The sequence below is a fragment of the Nyctereutes procyonoides genome, unplaced genomic scaffold (assembly GCF_905146905.1).
Source record: "Nyctereutes procyonoides isolate TBG_1078 unplaced genomic scaffold, NYPRO_anot_genome, whole genome shotgun sequence".
Lineage (NCBI taxonomy): Eukaryota > Metazoa > Chordata > Mammalia > Carnivora > Canidae > Nyctereutes > Nyctereutes procyonoides.
The window spans coordinates 4,941,289-4,962,741 of NW_026575042.1; positions in this window are offsets into that span (position 1 = coordinate 4,941,289).

Below are 21,453 nucleotides of genomic sequence, written 5' to 3' on the forward strand. Positions count from 1 at the left end.
TTGGATCTATTTTTGAATAAATGAGTGAAGAGCAAGTGTGTTCTAGCTTCTAATCTCTCTACGGTTATGGGTAACTGGCCTCCTTCTCTCAGGAAGGGGAGAAAATTCCTCCATGGAATAGTGAATTCCCAAACAACATGTTTCAGTAACACATTCCAGAGAACCAGATTTTGCCTCTTCTCTTTGGTAGGCCATGATCTTTGCCACTTTTGCTAAAAACAGAAGATTGATCCAGCCCAGTCATAAGGTGCGGGCAGTGGGCCAAGACCCTCTTGGGTCTCCATCTCTGATGAATTAGGTAGCTCACTTGGAACAGGTGAGAGGAATACTTGGAGGGGAGGGTAATACAGGGCTCAGGCAGTCCAGAGAGGTAGCCAGCATGAGCCTCTAAATGTAAGCAAATTATTCTGAGATTCTGAAAGGAGTTGATAGAAATATCACAGCACTGCTATAAATTTGATTATTCAAAGACTCAGGCAAGCTGTAATTGTTTCCTCAGATACTACCATAGAGACTGATATAGACAAGGATATAAAGCAACATTCTGCAGTTCTTGGAAGAGGTACCCTGTCATTAAGTCCCAATTTCATCCTTTTATTTAAATTAGCTTTCACCTGTCCTCCTGAATCTTTTGAGCTTGTCTCCCCATGCTGCCCAGATGTCTCTGCCATCAGAGGAAAAATGACAGTGCACCATGTTTTATGGTTTCTGGGTACAGCTGCTATGTGGGGCTGCAATTTTGAGATCCAGTTCAGTTTTTTTTTTTTTACTGGACTTTGTTAGTCTGTTGTGGTCATCTTTTGGTCTCTTCAGCTTCAGATGCACACATGTTACATGCATGCACACATATACACACATATACACAACTGCACACATACATGTATGTGCATTCCCATTCTCATTTTAATTGGCATTTCCCACATTTAAAAATTGTCTTGCAAGATAAGAAAGGAAAGAGATAGTTAGGAACATTAGACCTACTTGTTATGTAAATGAGAAAAACACTAGAATGACATGAAATCCAGCTAACATGCATTTATCAGTAGGCACCCCTAAACAAAATTAAAGAATAAAGCTTGCATACCTGTCAGAATAGCTAACATAAAAAAAGATAAAAAACAACAAGTATTGGTGAGGTTGTGGAGAAAAAGGAACCCCTGTGCAGTGTGGGTGGGAATGTAAATTGGTGCAGCCACTGTGGAAGACAGTATGAAAGTTCCTCAAAAAATTAATAGAAATACCCTATGATTCAGTACTTCCACTACTGAGTATTTACTCAAAGAAAATGGAAACACTAATTAGAAAAGATACATACACCTCTATGTTTATTTACAATAGCCAAGACATGGAAGCAAGTGAAGTGTCTGCCAATGAATGAATGAAGATGTGATATCTATTTATCTACCTATTATCTATCTATCTATCTATCTATCTATCTATCTATCTATCTATCTATCTATCTATCTATCATCTATCAATAGAGAGAGGGGGAGAGAGAGAGAGAATGGAATATTGCTCAGATATAAAAAATAATGAAATCTTGCCATTTTCTACAACATAGGTGGACCTAGAGGGTATTATGCTAAGTGAAATAAGTCAGAGAAAGACATATACCATACAATTTCACTTACAAGTGGAACCTATAAAGCAAACAAACAGAAACAGACTCATAAATACAGAAAACAAACTGGTGGTTGCCTGAGTGGAGAGTGGGGAGATGAGCAAAATAGGTGAAGAGGATTAAGAGTTACAAACTTCCAGTTATAAAATAAATAAACCACAGAGAGGGAAAGTACAGCATAGGAAATGTCATCAAGAACACTGTAATAAAGTTGTATGGTGACAGTTTGTAACTATACTTTTCATGGTGAGCATTGTGTGATGTATAGAATTGTCAAATCACTATGTCCTATATCTGAAACTAATATTAAATTGCATGTCAACTATAATTCAATTAAAAACAAAACAAAACAAAAACTTGAAAATGAGGGGATGAAGGTGTACTTACATGTGATTTTAAACAGAAGAAATCAGGGCTGATGCCAAGAGAAGTAAAATTACATGAAAATATTAAATGTGCAAAAGGGAACAGTTTAAATTGCTAATGGTAAAATACAAAGAAAAATATAATCAAAATTTTAGGTATCAAATTACAAAAATGTACAAATTAAAAAACAGGGAAGTTAAAAACTCAAATAGCAGGAAGCAATATTTTAAATATTAAGTAGGTAACAGAATGTAGAGAAATCAATAATATCCTTGGACTTTATTTATGGTTGTATGTGGAATTGTGTCCTATCCAAGGAAGAGTGAATGAAAATATGAATAGAAATTAATATGTATGAAAATAATATAAACTGGGCAGCCTGGGTGGCTCAGCTGTTTAGCGCCGCCTTCAGCCCAGGGCCTGCTCCTGGAGAACTGGGATCGAGTCCCATGTCAGGCTCCCTGAATGGAGCCTGCTTCTCCCTCTGCCTGTGTCTCTGCCTCTCTCTCTCTCTGTGTGCCTCTCATGAATAAATAAATAAAAACTTAAAAAAATATATAAATGATAAACACTGGAGATTTCTTTCTTCTTTCTTTCTTTCTTTCTTCCTTCCTTCCTTCCTTCCTTCCTTCCTTCCTTCCTTCCTTCCTTCCTTCCGTTTGAATTAAAGCCAATAAAAGGGACAAAACTTTCAGAAAGGTGACTAGAGAAATAAAAAGAAATAGCTATATACTTTATTAAGAATGATCAAGGGAGTTTAATTAAATAGTTATTTATATATGCTTATATACAAATATCAGAAAAAGTAGAATTCAATATCAATACATGCCAATACAGATACATACGTGGATGAAAAAATAATTTTATGGGGCAATATAAAAAACAACTGAGTGTAGGAGAAATATGGAAGACTGAATAGAACCTGAAAGAAATTATGAAAAACACCTAAAAATAACCTCTGGAAGGATGTCAGACCCATATGGTTTGAGGAATGAGTTCTTTCAAACCATTTTAGAACACGCAATTTTTGTGCCATCTGAAATATTTAAGCACAAAAAGGCAAGTTTCCCATTCTTTTACTTATAACTAGCATAACTGTAGAGAACTGCAGACCAATCTTTCTTAGAAATGTAAAATTCTAAATGCATGATGGCTGCAAGAAATCAAGTATAATAAAGAAATTATGTACTATGAATAAGTAGGTTTTAGTCCAGGAATTTGATGATGGCTCATTGATAAAAATATGTATTATGATAACCCATTATGTCAGTAACAGAAAAAGGAATGAATATTCCTGATGTAAAGTTATAGTAAAATAGGACTTGAAGAATAGCTCTTGTATGTAATGAAAACATATGTGACTGAAACATGTGCATTATGCTTAAAAGGCAAACGTTAGAATCATTCTAGCTAAGACAAGCTAAGATTGTCTGCTCTCCCCATTATACCACAGCTGATCCTACATGTATAATAAAGTGCTTTAAATCAACAGGATAAAGCATAGATATTTGTTAATATTATTGGGAAACTGAAAAATAAAAACACTTAGGAAAATGAAATTAAGAGGATGCAAAATCTTTTGTAAGCATAACTCTTAAGCAGACAAAGGATGTCAAGGTAAAATAAATGAAAGTACTAGCATACATGGGAAAAATAATCACATATTTATGTTAGTTTGGAGTAAACAAGAACTTTACAACCATGATGGAAATAAGAATGGAAATTTTGTTTCTTAAATATTTTATTTACTTATTCATGAGAGACACACCGAGAGAGGCAGAGATATAGGCAGAAGGAGAAACAGGCCCTGCAGGGAACCTGATCTGGGACTCCATCCCAGGATCCCAGGATCACGACCTGAACTATAGGCAGACGCTCAACCACTGAGCCACCCAGGTTCCCTATAAAGGAAAATTTTGAAGGAAATGAAGTCACCTTAAATTAAAGGAAAAAAATGAAGACTGAATAAATATTTGTGAACAAATAGGACAGGTGCAAGGTTAATATCTTTTAAGATATTTTAAATTTAATTTGAAGAGCTCTTACAAATCAATAAATAGATAAAAAAATATCCTTAAAGAAACCAGGCAGACACAGAAAATGAAACACAAGTTGTCAGGAAACAAAACGACATCTTATCATTAATCTTAATGAAACGTTTGGTTTTGGAAAGGGTGACTGAGTGAATGGATGATAATCAATTAAGGCAGTAGACAGAGTGGTAAATCAGATGCAGACTCTGGAATAGGACTATTTGAGTTAAAACACTTTCTCAAACTGCTAATTTCAGTCTACCTTTCAGTATCCAATGCCAACATTTATAAATCGTCAAGGGTGGCCTTTACACTCAATCACTGGTTGAAGTAAATGTGGAAGCCACACCCACCTGCAACTTATAGGAGTCCATCTAAGCATTATATCTGGCTGTTCCTCTATTTATCTGTATCTGTCACTCACCATTTATATCTTTCTTTCTAATTATATTTTTATGTTTCTATGTTCAGGAAGCAGAGGTAGGTGGAGAGAAAGAGACAGAATTATGTTCAAAGATAGTGCAGTAGTTAAAACTTGTGCAATTTTAAGTCTACATTTTTACAAAGATAGTTAACCCAAAATATAAAACATCTATAATCAGATTGATAAAACTTAATTTAAAAAATGACAAATGGTGTGGTGGAGGCACTTTGTTAGCCGGTGTATTATTCATCCAGGCAATCAGTACTCACTCCCACACTAGGTAAACCCCAAAATCTCAGTGGCTTAGCAAGATTAAACTTTATTTTTCGCTCATGTCATAGCTAGATGTAGCCATGCCATCTGGAACATATGGCCTCTTAGGTTGCCATAGCAAGGGAAGAAAGTTATGTTGGAGGGTTGCTTTGAACATTTTAATGGCTTATATTATTCTTTGTCTCCATTCCTTTGGTTAGAACTTAGTCATATAGCCTAACTTCACTGCAAAGGAGATTGAAAAATGTAGAGAAGCCCATGAAGATCTGATGAGCATGATTTGTCCCTGCCTTTGATAGAGTATGGATAGGACCAAGGTCTTCAAGATGATAAGGTGCACTATGAACTTTTTAGAGCCGTTACAGAGTTTCAGAGTTTGTTCCATTGCAGTAATATCTTTGCAGTAATACCTTTATCTGGGAGTTGGTTGGAGAGTATCAAACTCATTCCACCCTTTTCATAAAAAGTTGTCAATCTGGAATAATAATACCCAAAGTAGAGCTGCATTCTAGAACAGAGAATTAAAAAAAAAAGATGTCTGCTTTCCTTCTTTTTTTTTAAATTACTTAAATTCTAGTTAACATATAGTGTAATATTCTAGTTAACATATAGTGTAATATTGCCTTCAGATTTCCAATTTCTTACCTAAAGGTTAGTTGAACTAAGGAATATATGCATAGGGGTATGCAAGAGTTCTTGAAAATTTTATAATTCTTGGATCAAGCAAGGCAAATATACATGCTCTGTAGATTTTCTATATTATTCCATCCTCTACCTATTCATTACTTCTCTCTCTTTTCCTACCCCTCCAGACTGCTTTGAGAGGACTGCCCTCTGGTTTCATGGCTGAGGGATCCTAATGAAACCCATCACTGCATTTGCAGGTGAGTTACTAGCACGCTATTGCTTAGTGGTTCGTATATGGCGCTCCAAGTGAGAAATTTCTTTCAATATTGAGTTTTAAGGAAAGCTTGAGTTATTTTGAAGGATACTCTGTTGTATTCATTTTTTTATTTGTTTGTGTTAGTGCTTTCTCCTTTGCTTTGACAAGCAGTAAGCTCAGTTAAATTGTTGGTTTGACCAGTACAATTAGGACTTTAAGGGTTGCAAATATGTACTGCACCACCCTCTCTCCTATGCTGATCTTTCATTTAGATTTATGTTTCTGAGTTCTGAATATTTGTTTCTATTTCTATTTAAGTATTGTGATATGTGTTTTAAATAACTTTAAATCCTATGCGCTAAATTTGTCCTGGGGAATTGGTCAGCACAGGAACTTCCAGGAATGATTATTGGAAGAAATTTTTGATATATGAAGTTGGGACACATTTGCTTCCAAGGCCAAACTTTACAGAAAAGTATCAATTTCTTGGGTGTTCTTGCATGCATATTTTATTAAAGAGCAGGCCTGGAAGATAGGATGTTTATGGGAAGTAAAGAGAAATATGACAGCCAATTTAATAAGGAACAAAAATAAATTATAGAGAGTCCTTTTAGGATTCACAAAAGGTTTTTGCATTCTTCTGTTCTAGAGGACATACCTCATACCTCCTATCTCATTTATGCATTGCTTCACTAATGGGTGGGGAGATGAAGTATCTGGACTAGACTGTTAATATCTCTATAAAGATAATATTCCTGAGTGAATCAAATAGGATTTGCCCATTTCTCAGAATATTGAATGTGATAGAACAGTATTAGATTATAGACTATGATCTGGTTTCCAAGGCAACAGCATTCATTACTTTATTCTTTCCTAAGTCACCCAGTTTAACTGCCCTATCCCTTTTATCACACCTCCCCCTCATTAAGCACTTACCAGATCCTTTTCTGTTGCTACGTAGGCAGTATAATAGCTTTCACAGCTGCGTGCTGAATGAAATAGGAAAACACACACAAAGTTTGGGAGTGTATGTGGGGAGAGAAATTTCAGCAGTATTTCAGGATCAAGGGATGCAAGTGGCAGGTATGTGTTCTATAGATATATATAGACATACACACACACACGGGGCATCCCCTGGCACATTTTTGCACAGCAATATGCCCTATTTTGGCACCTAGAGCAGCCATGTGTGTCGATTTGATGGAGTCTGGGTTCTCCTGACAGTGTGACAGGCTATTAATCACATGTGACCAAAATAGCACACAGAAGAGGGCACTCCCCTTTCTTTCCTTCCCTGGGTGGGAATGGGTAATTGCTGAAACTCCTTGTCTTTGCATCTGTTCTGGTTTCATTGTCTTTGTGCCATCCTTTATCCTTACCGGAGGACTTCTCATTTACAACTGTGTGTTGTCTTGTGAGAGTGAGGTCATGTGGACCAAGTCAGTGGAATAGAGACAGCTTAAAAAAATAGATACTTGTTTCACATTGACTTGTTTCCTCCTAAGACCCATTGAGAAAATCATGTGGCCTCATAATTAACATCATAATGGTTTTGTCTTACTTAGGAGAATAAAACAGGTAATATTTAAGTTTTAAAACATTTTTAATGGTTGGGTCATGCTGATAGTTAATACTTATCTTTGTATGGTTTACAGTTATATAATATTGACATACTTATCATGTTTTTACATGTTCTATTTTGAAGTGAGGTGATTGTGTACTCTTCTGTGGGAAATTTCTAATATGAGACAGTGAGACTTTAGTGTCAGAGTCTGCTGTCACATGACTTGCCTTGGACAGAAATGTATCCAGTTTTCTTGGGTATTCATCTGTGTCCAGATGGCCAACAAAGAAGAGTTGAACTTATTGTTCCCTTTAGCCCAAGGACATAAGATTATGTTGGCTTCACCAGTCACTGTGCCTGAGGTTGGAGTACAGATATATAGAAATGAGTCTGTAATAGGGATGTTATAGAAGCAGGGGGCAAGATCAAAGCCAGAAGAGCAGAGTTCAACCATATTCAGGAGTCAGCAAACATTTTTTTTTTTTTAATAAAAGGCCAGATAGCCTTTGCAGGAAATACAGCTTGAGTTGCAACTATGCCGCTGTGTTGTTGCACAGTGGCAATCACAGATCATAGAGAAATGCATGGACATGGCTCTTCTCCAATAATTTAGTTATAAAAATAGGCAGTTGTTCCTATTTGGCCCATGGGCCATAGTTTGCTGATCCCTATTTTTAAGAATGGTACCGATTAGATAGTAGTCACTATAATATGGGTTCAAACAAGAAGGATGTGTTGATCAACAAATGTTGCAAGAGGAAAAATGAGAAGAAATGGTAAAAATTGACAGAGCAGCTGGGTGGCTCAGCTGATTGAGCATGTGATTCTTGGTTTCAGCTCAGGTCATGATCTCAGTGTCCTGGGATCTAGCCCTGCATTGGAATCTGTGCTGGGCGTAAAGTTGGCTTGAGGATTTTCTCTCTCCTTTTCCTTCTGCCCCCATCCCCACCCCACCCTTTGTCTAAAATAAATAAATAAATCTTCAAGTAAATGGTAAAAATTGACAATTGACTAATATGTACTGTATGCTAGTCACTCTGCTAAGTGTTTTATATGCATTACAACATTGCATCTTCATAACAATATCCCTTGAGATAAGTACTAAATTACTGGCTGGTCTACATGGAGGCTATATAATGTTCCACTATAACACAGATAATGAGTGGCAGGACTAGGATTCAAACCTGGGTTCTGAAGTTCAAATCAGGTTTCAAAATTCACATCGAAATAAAAAATCCATGCTCTAAGCCATCTTTGTTACTTTGTATTGTGGAGCTGACAAGTGGTGGTCAGGAGGAATTCAGAGGATGGAGTTCATATGGCTGCAGTAAACTTTATGTTGTCTCAGAGCATGTATAAGGCTGCATTTGAAAGACCAGAGAGTGTTGGACAGGCCACACTGACTACCCTTAGTACAAAACAGTAGTTGGATGGGACTGCAGAAAGACTGTGACGTCAACTTTCTTTGCATGTGAAGTAAGTCATATACATAAAAGAACATATATAACACATATTATGTAGTATAAGGTGTAACAATCAAACACCCTTGACCCCACTATCCCTCTTAGAAACAGATCATTTTCCAGATCATAGAAACTCCATTGAGCCTCCCATTGCATTCCATTCAAGTCTCCCTCTAAAAAAGCCCATCATTTTCCATTTGAATTAATATTTATCTTACTTCTCTTTATAATTTTATGACATAATGCATGCATGCTGTATAGTATGTTATTTAGTTTTTGCCTTTTATAGGAATGCAATAATACTGCTTTGGTAACTTAATATTTTCTGTCAGCATCAAAACTTCGAAGTTCATACATCTTGCTCAATCTAAGTGTGATTCATTTGTTTCTATTGCTCTATAATATTCCATTGAATGAATATAACCCAATTTATGTATTCATCCTGTTAATGGCCATTAGGTTTGCTTGAAGTGTTAGTTGGCTAAGGGCAGCATTCTACTGTAAACATTTCTATATGTGTTGCAGATTATGAGCACAGATTAATTTCTTTAAAAAATATTTTTATACGAGTAGAATTTCTTGCTCATAAATTGTGAACACTCTTAACTTTCAGAGGTATTGGCAAGTTACTTTTCAAAATGGTTTTACCAATTACACATCCACCAACAGTATCTGAGAGGTGGCGAGGCTCTCCATCCTTGCCAACCCTTCTTGTTGCTGGGCTGGTGGATGTAAAAGAGTATCTCAATGTAGTTTTGACTTGTATTCCCCTGATAACACTTGAAAACTTTCAAGTTTTAATATTACAGCCTTAGATTCTTCCTAATTACTATGTGTGAACACCAAATAGACTCCTAACATAGAACCTCACTATTAGGCCTCACGTGTCTCATGCTGGCATTGTTGGTGGGTATGCAGCAATACATGCATAGAAAGTCCTCTCAAGATTCATGTGGACAAAATTATGTCTCCAGATCCATCAAAATTCCATTTATCCTCTTGGATTTTGGAGGAAGAGAGACTCAGGCTTATTCATATGCTGTTCTTACTGCAATCTGGCAGTGGGAACGTAGGCAAAATTATTCCACTTCTTGGAACTGCAGTTGCTTCAGTAATAACATGAGCACAATAGTACCTCTCTTTGTAGGATGTTGCCTGTTGGTTACTTAGTTTTCTCTTGTTTTGTGGAGGCTTAGCGGCTGAAAACTACATTATCCAGATCCCTCTGATTTAGATCATGCCAGACATGCAAGGCATTCATGCAGAATTGAGGGCAGAGAGTAAGAGAACCATTTTTGCCCTCTGACCTGGTGGTAGCCATGCAAACATAAAGTGGGTATGATGGTTTGCAGTGGCTTTCCAGGTGAGCTCTGGTATGCGGGTGAGGTCCCTGGCAGGGGCTTCCTATGATCCAAGTATTTTCTGATATCTTCAAAGCTAGAAGTGGTTCTCACAGGTTTTTGCTCACCTGTCTCAGGTTTAGTAATCTCTGTATTAATACCCCCCTCTCTGCTGAAGTACCTAGAGTGATTTCTATGTTCCTGAGCAAACTTTGACAGATAGACTCTACACTGCCTAACTACTTCAGAGTGTGTGAGGATTAAATGAAATACTTCATCTGGAGTATCTAGAATGAATCTGGAACATATAGTGGGTTCTCTCTAAGCATACACTTTTCCCACTTCCTTTAATGAAGAGGATCATTTCTCATGTTGGAATATGGAAATGGATGGAGAAGAGTGAGCAACCTCACTTCACACAGTAGGTTAGGAGACTGGATGAATCGTCCTATAAAACTATATCCATGACACCTGGGCCAGGGCTCTGATGCAGCTGCTATAGAACTGTGGGATCTCGGCAGCCTGGGTGGCTCAGTGGTTTAGTGCCACCTTCAGCCCAGGGCCTGATCCTGGAGAGCCGGAACCGAGTCCCATGTCGGGCTCCTTGCATGGGGCCTGCTTCTCCCTCTGCCTGTGCCTCTGCCACGTGCTCTCTTTCTCTCTGTGTCTCTCATGAATAAATAAATAAAATCTTAAAAAAAAAACTGTGGGATCTTTGATGAGACTCCCACATGGTGCAAGGCAGCTTTGTGTATTGCTGGTGAGGTTGAGTCTCCACCAGGTATGCTCGAATGCCAGCATCCCACCCCAGCTGTTGTGATGACTTTCTTTATGGTTTTTACTCTGAAGCTCATCAAGGCATTCCTACCTAGAGTTATCCCTGGATCAAGCCCCTACTAATAATTGCCATGAAATTTTCTAAAATTTTCTGAGTTAGTGAATAGAAACTACCTTGTTCCACACTGTGGAAGCTTCATCTGGAAGGTAACCAGTGGAGCTGTGACTTTCTGTTAATTTCTCCAGTGGCCTCAAACAGGCTTCAAATAAACCACACCATGACTGGCTAAAAATCAGAAATGTTACCAGACTTGAGCTCATTTCTAAAGCTTCTTTGCTTTAGAGTGTTGACATTTTCAGAGGCCTTCATGAACCACCTCAGAAAAGCTGGGCTACGAGTCCGATTCTGCCGGACTTCAAGGTTCTTAATTTTTGTAACTATAGGAAGAAATGCTCCAGAATGTGTCCTATTCTCTCCCTTCCTCAGTACTACCTAAGCAGATTTTGCTCTGTCCCTCTCTCTCCAGGCTAAGATATGTGAATTGAGCAAAGCATGTCTTTGCTGTACTCCTATTTCTCCTCCTCTGGGAGTCTCCTTCTTTTACACTTCAGAGACTCAATATTCTTGAGTGAATTTATATCACTGTATCCCCTTTCCAAAGGATATCTTCATGTTAAGGCCTATTGCCCCCTGGTGTGGAAAGCTCTGTCTTATGTGTAATTGGCACTATAGCCAGCCGTGAGGACAGGAATGAACCAGCTTTCCTGTTTTCAAGGAGTCTGACAGGAAAGACATTGCCATGTGACGCCAGCTTGGTGTGGGAGTTCAGACTTGGGGAGGGTCATGGGTTATAGGGAATGGGCTTGAGGGGTGATATGGGCCAAGCAGGGAGGTAGGCAGTCTGCATGGAAGGTGAGGAGCAATGTGCTTTCTGGTGAGATATTTGTGAGACTTTCCTGATCACTGGACATGTTGGCAGCAAATGTAGGGTGGCTCTGTCTGAGTCCAGCTGCAAGATGACCTTACCCTTCAGGAGCAAGAGCTGGGCTCTATGGAACCACTTGGGTCATGGTGGGGACAGGGTCTAATGCAAGGAGGCTAAAAGAAGAGGAGCTGGGAACAGCTGGGTAAGGCAGCCATTTGTGGGTAATTTCTTTGCTCTAGAACAAAGAAGTTTCCTCTTAGACACACACCATACTGACAGAGGGCACCAGTGGCCAGAGGCCTATCAGTTTGTCTATCTGCTTGTTTGCAGTTACAGAAAAGCAGATTACCAGAGCCAGCTAGTGGGCTTCCCCAGGGGCTCCCAGACCCCAGGCCAGGCAGCTCCATAGCCTCTGAGATGTACTGGAGATATGTTGCTGGCTGAACACCTGTTTTGTTTCAGTGTTGCCCTGGATGTGTGACAGAATTCCTAGTGTAGGCCACCTGGGGACACAGAACGTAGACAGTTGAAGCACAGAGGAGGGAGCCATGATTTCCTCTGGAACTGGCTGGGAAACAGGGCCCAGGACATCTAATAAGACAGAGATGTTGGGGGCTGGAGACCTGGTTTGGAAGCATTAAAATTGGGAACCAGTTTGGGTCCCCTACTTGTACACCCTGAAATAGGGATTTGAGTGAGAAGTTTGCTTGGGCAGCAGAGTAAGGGAGTGAGGGGGAGTCAGACAGGCCCTGGGTGGGAAGGCCAGTAAGGGTATATCGATTGGCAGACACTTGCCAGGGGTGACTAGGACCCAGTCCTAAAGAGAGGTTGTGTAAAGTACATCCAGACCTTGTCCATCAGTGGGTGAAGAAGCTGACGTGTTTGTCCACCAGCTCCAACATATTCAGTGTTGAGGGCACTCTTAGGGCATCATCTCTCTGGAACTTCTGACCTTCCCTGAGCCTGGGATGAGCACACTCCCTCAACCTCCTATGTATGGCTTACATAGGAGCCGCCTGCAGATGACTGAAGAGGATATGCAGGGAAGAGGGCACTGGCACCTTCTGCTGTGGCACCCAATAGAAAAAATAGGGTGGGTCATGAAGCTCATGGGTGTCAAGGGTGTTGGCCATGAAATGCAGTACACTCCAGGTCTCATTTCACTTTTTAACTCTTATTTACTGTCTTCAGTGGAGGGTGAGAGGGTCAGATTATCCAGAGAATCCTCCTTCTCACTTTCTGACTGGTGGCACCTGCGCTAGAACAAAATGTCTGGTCCGTGTTAATTGGGATATGTGTATGTGTGTAAATGTACGTGTTTATACGGATATAAATACATGCACATATGCGTGTTTGTACATCTTATGTATTTATAAATGTATCAGTTATGTAATTTCGCAGTAAAAAAAAAAAACTAACTAACCAAAAGGGAAAAGGGTTATTCTTTCAACATATGCAAGGGTCCTGTTATTTCACTTGGTATCAATGGGCCTAGTTTACTTCTTTTCAGTACAAGACAAAAGCAAATGACGTCTGCTATGTCTTCTGTGTTTTATCTTTGGAATTGGTGTTTATGGCTTAGTGTTTTGAGAATACCTACTTTATGGGTTATTTACAGAGGAAACTAGTTATACAATTTTTTTTTTAAAGAGCCATCTCATTTCCTGGCAAAATACCTACATCTTTCCCGCTACTTTTTGATGCAGTAATTAAGGGTAGTCTGTTTTTTTATACCAGGGAAAATATTAGAATTGTATTAAAAGAAATGGAATACATTTGGTTTCACCTTCCAAATCCCTTTGTGGTTTTCCTGATTTGTTAAATGGGGATAATACTGTCTATTTCAGAGGGTGATTGTCAATACATATTGAGATCATAGACATAAGAAGACTATTAGGCTCCAAGGTTAGGCTGACTTCAAGGAGAGACTCAGAGGTCCCCTGATTCCAGGAACAGGCAAGAACTTTGTGCAGTGGGTGTGCTGGAACAGGGAGTTAAGGCAGTGAGCAGCTTTACTCCAAATGACACAGAGCCCAAGGACACCCCAGTGCAAAGAAAAAGCACATTGCAAGTAATCCAAATCAGTCGATTGTGTGATCAAAGCCTGTTCTAGAAAGAAGGGGAAAGAAGTAAGCCTGATAGAGGGTGGAAGTTCTAGTGATGTTTGGAAAGCCTGCTGCCAGATGTCATTCTTATGTTCCTACAAACAGCATTGTCCTTCATCTGCAGGCTGTTTCCTATGATAACCATTGTTATTCTCATTCTAGAGAAACTGTGGCTTCAAGAGCAACTTGCCCAGTACTGGTGGAATAAGCATTTGAGGCCCAGTGTATCTGATGCTCAAGTCCCCCACTTCTGTGTGATGCTGAAACAGTGGCCATTGATATGATGCTCCCTTCTGTCATGAAAGCAGGAAACTAAGGAGGCCTTGCTTATTGGTTGAGGGTCACAAACACCTGGCTCACATCTCTGGCAATACCCTGGGGTACAGACTTCCTCCAGATGCCTGGCAAGGACTCTAGGTTCAAGTACACCATTATCATAGCCCTTAAATTTCCCTTCTAGGGAAGCCCCGGTGGCCCAGTGGTTTAGCGCCACCTTCGGCCTGGGATGTGATCCTGGGCTCCCTGCGTGGAGCCTGCTTCTCCCTCTGCCTGTGTCTCTGCCTCTCTCTCTCTCTCTCTTTATGAATAAATAAATAAAATCTAAAAAAAATTTTCCCCCTAGCCTCAAGATTAGGTCCCACTCACTCTAGTGTGCTGCTTCTGGGCCTGCACTTGAAATCATCCCACATGATCCATTCACCATCTTTCTGACCTTGAAGTTCATTGTAACTGTAGATTCTGTAACTATAGCATAAAGGAAGGCCACCTATCCTGTGTTTGGATGTGGTGTGAGCACAAAATAAACTTGTATTAGAAGTGTTGGGTCTGTGGGGGAATCTGGCATTAATTACTTTGATTAACATATCATCTGTTTTTTCCTGTTACGTGTGAGTTTCTTGCAGATAAGGACCATTTTTTCTATATATCTTGACATTCTTGACACCTAGTGAAGGTACAGTGGCCAAGAAGGACAAGTGAGGACATCACATGAAAGGGTAGGTCATCTACAGCTACAGCCTTCAAGGAGCATAGACCTTTTCACCTTCACTGACAGTGGGATGAGAAGCTCCTTAGTGCCTGGTGCTTTATCACCCTGGTAGGCACCAAAGTCAAGTACTCAGGTATTGGCGAATTGTTTTCTGCTTTACTTTTCTACTCCCTTCCTGGAAGGTTTTCTGTTTTGTTTTGTTTTGCTATAGAAAGATATTGGCAGAACACTTGGCTTTTGTGTTCAAAGTTAAAATGCAATTATTCCTGCTTCCTGTTCCTTCATTAACTCCATCACTCTGATTCTGAGAAGGGAAAAGGGGGCAGGAACAAGATCTTACCACAAACCTAAAGCTAGGCATACAGCACAGTGTTTGTCATTATTTTACAGATAGAATGAATAAATTCATGGATGTGTGGCTGGATGTTCGCATGGATTACAAGTATCATAATTGACTTTGACTATATTTTTTGGCATAAATCTTGAGAAGTTCTCTAAAAATATTAATTTCCTAGGGCAATGGCCAAATGGTATACTGTGGATTGGAGAGAGAACCAACAGTCATGTCAACTATGTGTCAGGTGTTTTATGAACATAATTTCATTTCATTCTAGAACAACCTTGAGGAGCTCTGAGTCCATTTGTCAGATGAAATAAAGAGACTCAGATAAGCTTGTTAAGTATGTACAAATCCTAGAGTTAGCACAAATCACAAACTGTCTAGCTGCCATGTCCTTATTCCTTCTTCTCTACCATGGTCTGTAGTCTGTCTCCTTGACCTCATTGAGTACCGTTTAACTGCATGGTATCCCAGGGCATAGCCTTGGCTCCTCATTTCCCACTGGCAGGGGTGGGCACATCTTACTTTTCTTCTGTGATCTCCATGTCCTCCCTCATAGAAAGCTGGTCCTATGAAACTGAAAGGGAAGATTGTGCCACAGAGAAAGCATATTATCTTTCTCCTTCTCTCCTCATCTTCTCTTCCTCCTCTCTCACTGCAGCAGGGTCTGGTCACCCTAGGAATCATCTACTGCTCTTCTGGCTGGAAGGTGGGAAATAGGGGCTGTTGTGTACTTTTCATCCCACTATGACCGAAAATAGTTATCTCAAGTTAACTGAAGCTCCACAATGATTGGTCATCCAGGAGGTCCTGGGCCCCTCCCACAGCAGAGTCTTTACCTCTTGTCCTTGGAAAAGGAAAGTTTAAGTCTCTGGAGTTTTATTTAGGAAGAACAGTTTAGGCTTCTTTAAGGTGGTAAAACATTACTGTGAAGAGTCATGTTGTATCCTGCAACCTAAACAGAACCCATGTGAAGGAAAAGGTGGTAGTAAGAACCTACCCAAAGTGGGAGTGGGCTTTTATCTCCATACAGCTCCTTTCTAGCTTTCTGTCCACCAGATTCATGATTTTACTATATAGTCAAAATTTCTACTTGGCATGATAGTGAAATAAAATAATAGGTTTTAGAATCTGGACAACTTGAATTCCCACTCCAGCTCAGTTACTCCTTAGCTTACTATTTGTATGTGTTGGGTAAGTCAGTTCACTTCTGTGGTCCCAGTTGTTTTACATGTACATAACCAGTACTTTGAAGAATCATGACACTTGGGGTGTGATAAAAATGTGCTCCACTCCTTCTTTGTCTTCACCTTCATTTTCTTCTTATCTCCTATTGTCCTCTTAAACTTTACTCATTGGAGAAAACATTTTTTCCTACCACTTGATTAAAGCTCAGGAGTCCCCATGACTTTTCTGTTCATTCTTAGGAAACCTAACCTACTTAAGTACTTTAGAGAATAAGGGCAGCCCGGGTGGCGCAGCAATTTAGCCCCACCTGCAGCCCGGGCCGTACATCAGGCTCCCTGCATGGGGCCTGCTTCTCCCTCTGCCTGTGTCTCTGCCTCTCTCTCTCTGTCTCTCATGAATAAATAAAAAATAAAATCTTAAAAAAAAGTACTTTAAAGAATAAAAACAAATTAAAAACTACAATTGTAATTCTGTGGGAAAAAACACACAGTCCCAGGCATTAATTGATACTTCAATCTTCAAGAAAATGTAAGCCTTTTCCCATTTAGCTAAAACCTGTATTCGGTGGCCACCTGCCTTTTGGGGGAATAGGATATGATGGCTTGGTTCTTCTTTCCTGTATCAGCATTTACCCTTTCCCTAGGTTACACACAGGTTTTGCCGTTGCCTGGGTTAAAGTTATTAGAGGGTGGAGGGGAAAAGAGGTCACAGGAAAATTCTTATATAACTGAAATGGGGTGGTCTTCTTTCTGACTCCTTGCTCTCTGAGACTTGCAGAGTTTTGAGCACACTCGCTCTCAAACGTCACGTTGATGAACTATTTGGAAATTCCTTTTGCTTGGATTCCTCTTTTCCAAAATTCTTGACCTCCCAAAGATGATTGTTAGCTACCTGGTACTCATTTTCATCTATCACCTGCCGGGTCCCCTTACCCTTCTGGTTTTCGGACAGTATCTCTGGTAGACAGAATCCTAGGATGACTCTCAAGGACCTTCACCCTTGTGTAATTCCTTCCCCTTGAATGTGGGTAGAGTTTGAGAATGATAGGTAAAACTTCTGTGATTATTACATGAGAGATTTGCATATGCAGTTGATGTTTTTAATTAATCAGTTGACTTTTTTCTTAAGTATTAATTACTTAAGAAATCAGTGGATTCCGAGTTAATCAAAAGGGAGATTAGTCAGGTTGCCCTAAACTAATCACACATGTCCTTTAAATCTGGGTCAAGAGGTCAGAGACAGAAGCCACAGGCAACATGTTAGAGCAGTTCTTTATTGCTGGTTTTTGAGATGGATGAGGCCATGTAACAAGGAATGTGGGGAGCCTCTAGTTGATCAGAGTGGCCCCAGTAGACAACCAGCAAAAAAATGGGGGCCTGAGTCCTAGAGCATCAAGAAACTGAATTTGGCCAACAATCTGAATGAGCTTGGAAGCAAATCTTTCCCCAGAGCTTCTGGAAATGAATGCAGCCCTGAGTAGAGAACCCAGTCACACCATGCCTGAACTTCTGCCTACAGAACTGTGAACTCTAATACATGGGCAATGTTTTAAGCCACTAAAACTTTGTTTCAGTTTATTACACAGCATTAGAAAATGAGTAGAGGTTCTAAGAAGAGATACGCTGGCTTTTTTATGCAGGCCATATACCTTGGGCCCATGGAAAACATTCACATATCCTTTCTGCTGATAAAATCTGGGAATACACACCTAGACCAATGCAATCAACTTTAAAGGGCACTAAATCAGCTTGCTAGATCATGCTTCCTGCACTCCATAATTTGAGGGACAGGGGTCATATTTCAGTCCACTGAGTTTCACAAACCCCAGGAGATACATATTAGACTGAGCTGTCCAGACAAAGTCATTCCTCATCAGTGAACTTGAGTCTGCATGCTTGAGTGATGGAGGGAAACCAGGCTGTCAGTTTATTTTCTCAGGCCCTTTTAGGGACTTCCCCAAGAGGTCACTTGTTTTTTCAGGGATTAGAAAAGCGTTAGTGTGGCTAGATCTATCAGGGCATAGACATGAAGGGAGGTTGGCTCAGGGTCTTGACTTTTCCCCAGTCTAAGTGTCTTTAGTAAATTCAGAAATTTTCTCATAAACAATCTGGTCTTCCCTAAACTTTCTGCCTTGGGAAACAATGGCACCTAAGTGGCTTGGAAATTGGCTGACAATGAGGCATCTCCTGGTTAAATTGATTCTGATTCCCTGGATGGTCTCAAATAATGCTCCTAGCAGTCTAGAGAATTTTCCTGGGGTATTTAGAACATAGCTTTATCTGAAGTAGTGGTTCTCAAACTCTGACCTGCATCAGAATCACCTGAAGGTTTATTAGAACAGAGATTATTGGACCCACTCCCAGAGGTTCTGATTCAGTGGGTCTGGGGCAGAGCCTGATAATTCATATTTCTAAGTTCGCAAGTTGCTGATGTGAGTCTGTAAACCAGATTTTGAATACTATTGCTCTGAAGACATATTTCTCATGAAATCCTCTTTTCTTTCCATATCTTAACCTCTTTTCACATCTGTGATTCTCTGCCAGAGCCAAGCAACGTGGATATGGTTCTCAAACATTCCTTTTAAAAAATATAGCATTTTGTCTGGTATCTAACTTTGACAGGCGCACCTGTTATATCTTAGTGACTTACTCAGAATTTAATTTTAACATCTTGTTTTTTGTTAAAAAGCAGAAAACATTAACTACTGTTCAGGGATATTGTGATCACTACATAAGTCACTCTATGCAGAATAGAAAACAATGCACATGGGTGTTCTTCACTGTGCTCCCTGGCCCCACCACTTGCTACAGACATTTTGGGTGGGATCTGAGAAGTTAAAAGCCTCTTGAAACACCAACTAAGAGAAATTTTTGAAAGAATTAATACTGGGGAGGTTAGATGATTGAATCTTTTGAGAAGGTGTTGAGAGGATATCAGAAGATATTTCAGTGATATTTCATGGCACTTAGCCTGTGCCATAACCAACCTGATTCTGAGAAATGACTGCAAAGTTCTAAAAGTTCTTTGGATTATGTATCATTAACTCCAAAAAGATCTCCCAAGAGATACTCTCAAAGGGCCCTACTTAATGGCTTGTGCTGTCCTCCTCTGAGCTCATAAGATTTTTAGATGGTAGATAAAAATCACGCACTTATCTGAGACCCCAGAAGCCATGACATGGTTTCAAGGCAGTGAACCATCTGTAAAATGTCTAGAAAGGCAAGTGTGTGCCATCTTCTTTCTTTCTGGCCTCTAATTTATTGGCAGAGAAATGTTAAGTGGATTTTTTTAGAGAGTCACCATATTGCAGAAACAGATTGAAGCAAGATGGATTGGAGAGAATAAAGTTTGCTGTAGGATAGAATCAGGTCCAGAAAGGGAAGGCATATGGCTGATGCCACAGCCTAGACAGCCTCCCTGAGTGAAGTGAAAGCTTCTTAATTGTAAAGAGCCACAACACTAGTAATATTTATTGAGCAATTACTTTGTGCTTGCTTTTTATGAATTGTTTCAATCATTTCTTAACAAACATATGAGTTAATTACTATAATTTCATTTTTTCCAAGTGAGGAAATATAGGCAACCTTCCTGAGGTTGTATAGCTATTAAGTGGTAGAGTCAAAATTTGAACTCATGGTCAATCAGACTCCAAGTTATGGAAAAACTTAAAATGAAACTAGGCATTATTATTCAGAAAAATTCACTGACCCTGTGTTATAGATTTAATTTTGTCTACCCCGAAATCCATATGTTGAAGCCCTAACCTCCAATGTGATATATTTAAAGACAGGGCCTTTAAAGAGGTAATTAAATCAAATAAGGTCATGAAGGTGGGGCCCTTATAGAATAGGACAAGTGTCCTTAGAAGAAGAGGAAGAAACGCAAAGGGTAATGCACATGTACAGAGGAAAGGTCATGTGAGGATACAGTGAGAAGGTGGCTATCTACTAACCAAGGATAGAGGCCTCAGGAGAAATCAAACCAGCCAACACCTTGATCTTGAATTTCTAGCTTCCAGAACTTTGAGAAAAAATAAATTTCTGTTGCTTAAGCTACTCAATCTGTATCATTTTGTTATGGCAGACGATGCAAACCAATACACCTCACCACCTTTATGGGTAGAGAATACTTTGCCATCCCTTGATTTTGAGTTTATTCGTGTGATTTACTTTGGTCAATGGAATGTTAGCAGACCTGATGTGAGTAGAGGCTTAAGCAACAGCTGGGGGTTTGGGCTTGCTGTCTTGTGCCTCTTCTAGTGTTGTGAGAAGGACACGCTCCATCCAGCTGGTCCAAGGAGGATGAGAGAGAGTGGAATAGGGCCTTGCAGCTTGAAGCAGAGCCACCAGGCAGAACTTGGCCTAAGTCAGGCAATGCTAACCTGCTGTAGTTTGAAGTCAAGTCACCCTAACTCATCCCTATATTTGTGACAGTGAATGATAACTATTTTAAACTTCTGCATTTTTTTTTTTTAGGCAGCACCACTGTAATGATAGCTAACGCATGTATTAATCAAAGGTAAGAATAGGGAACTTTACATAATTTGTGCACAATGCTATTCTCTGGCTGCTCACAAAGGGTAGGCATGGAGCAATATTTGGAGAAAAGGTAGACAAATGGTTGCTCTAATATTTTTCTCACGTTTTAGGTTAGGAGGATAAACTTCATTCCTCTAAAAATATGTATAGGGTGGAATTGAACCAGCATTTTCTTTTAGGACAATACTTAAATGGAAAGAAAGAGACACAAATACAGAGACAGATGAACAGAGAACAGGCATTTTGGACTGAGTTATGCTGAGCTCAAATGTCCTGACTTTGTCATTAGCTATGTGTGATCTAGCACAAGTCATACAACCTCACTGAATTTCAGCTTTTCTGCTGTAAAATGGGAATGCTAATAATATTATCATTCACATCCACATACAATTATATCTCCCCACACATGGGTTCTGCCTGCCTAACTGGAAACATCTGACTCAGAGCAGGTACTCTTTATTCTGCCTCTTTACAGTCAAGAAATCTTAAAGGGATGGGGCATGGTGGGGAAGATTTGAGAACCACAAATTTAGGTGGTTCTTAGGGGATTATTTTTGCTTCTTAGGTTCATGGAGATATTTAGCTCAGAGGGGCCAGCAGGATAGGATGAGGCTGCTTTCCTTG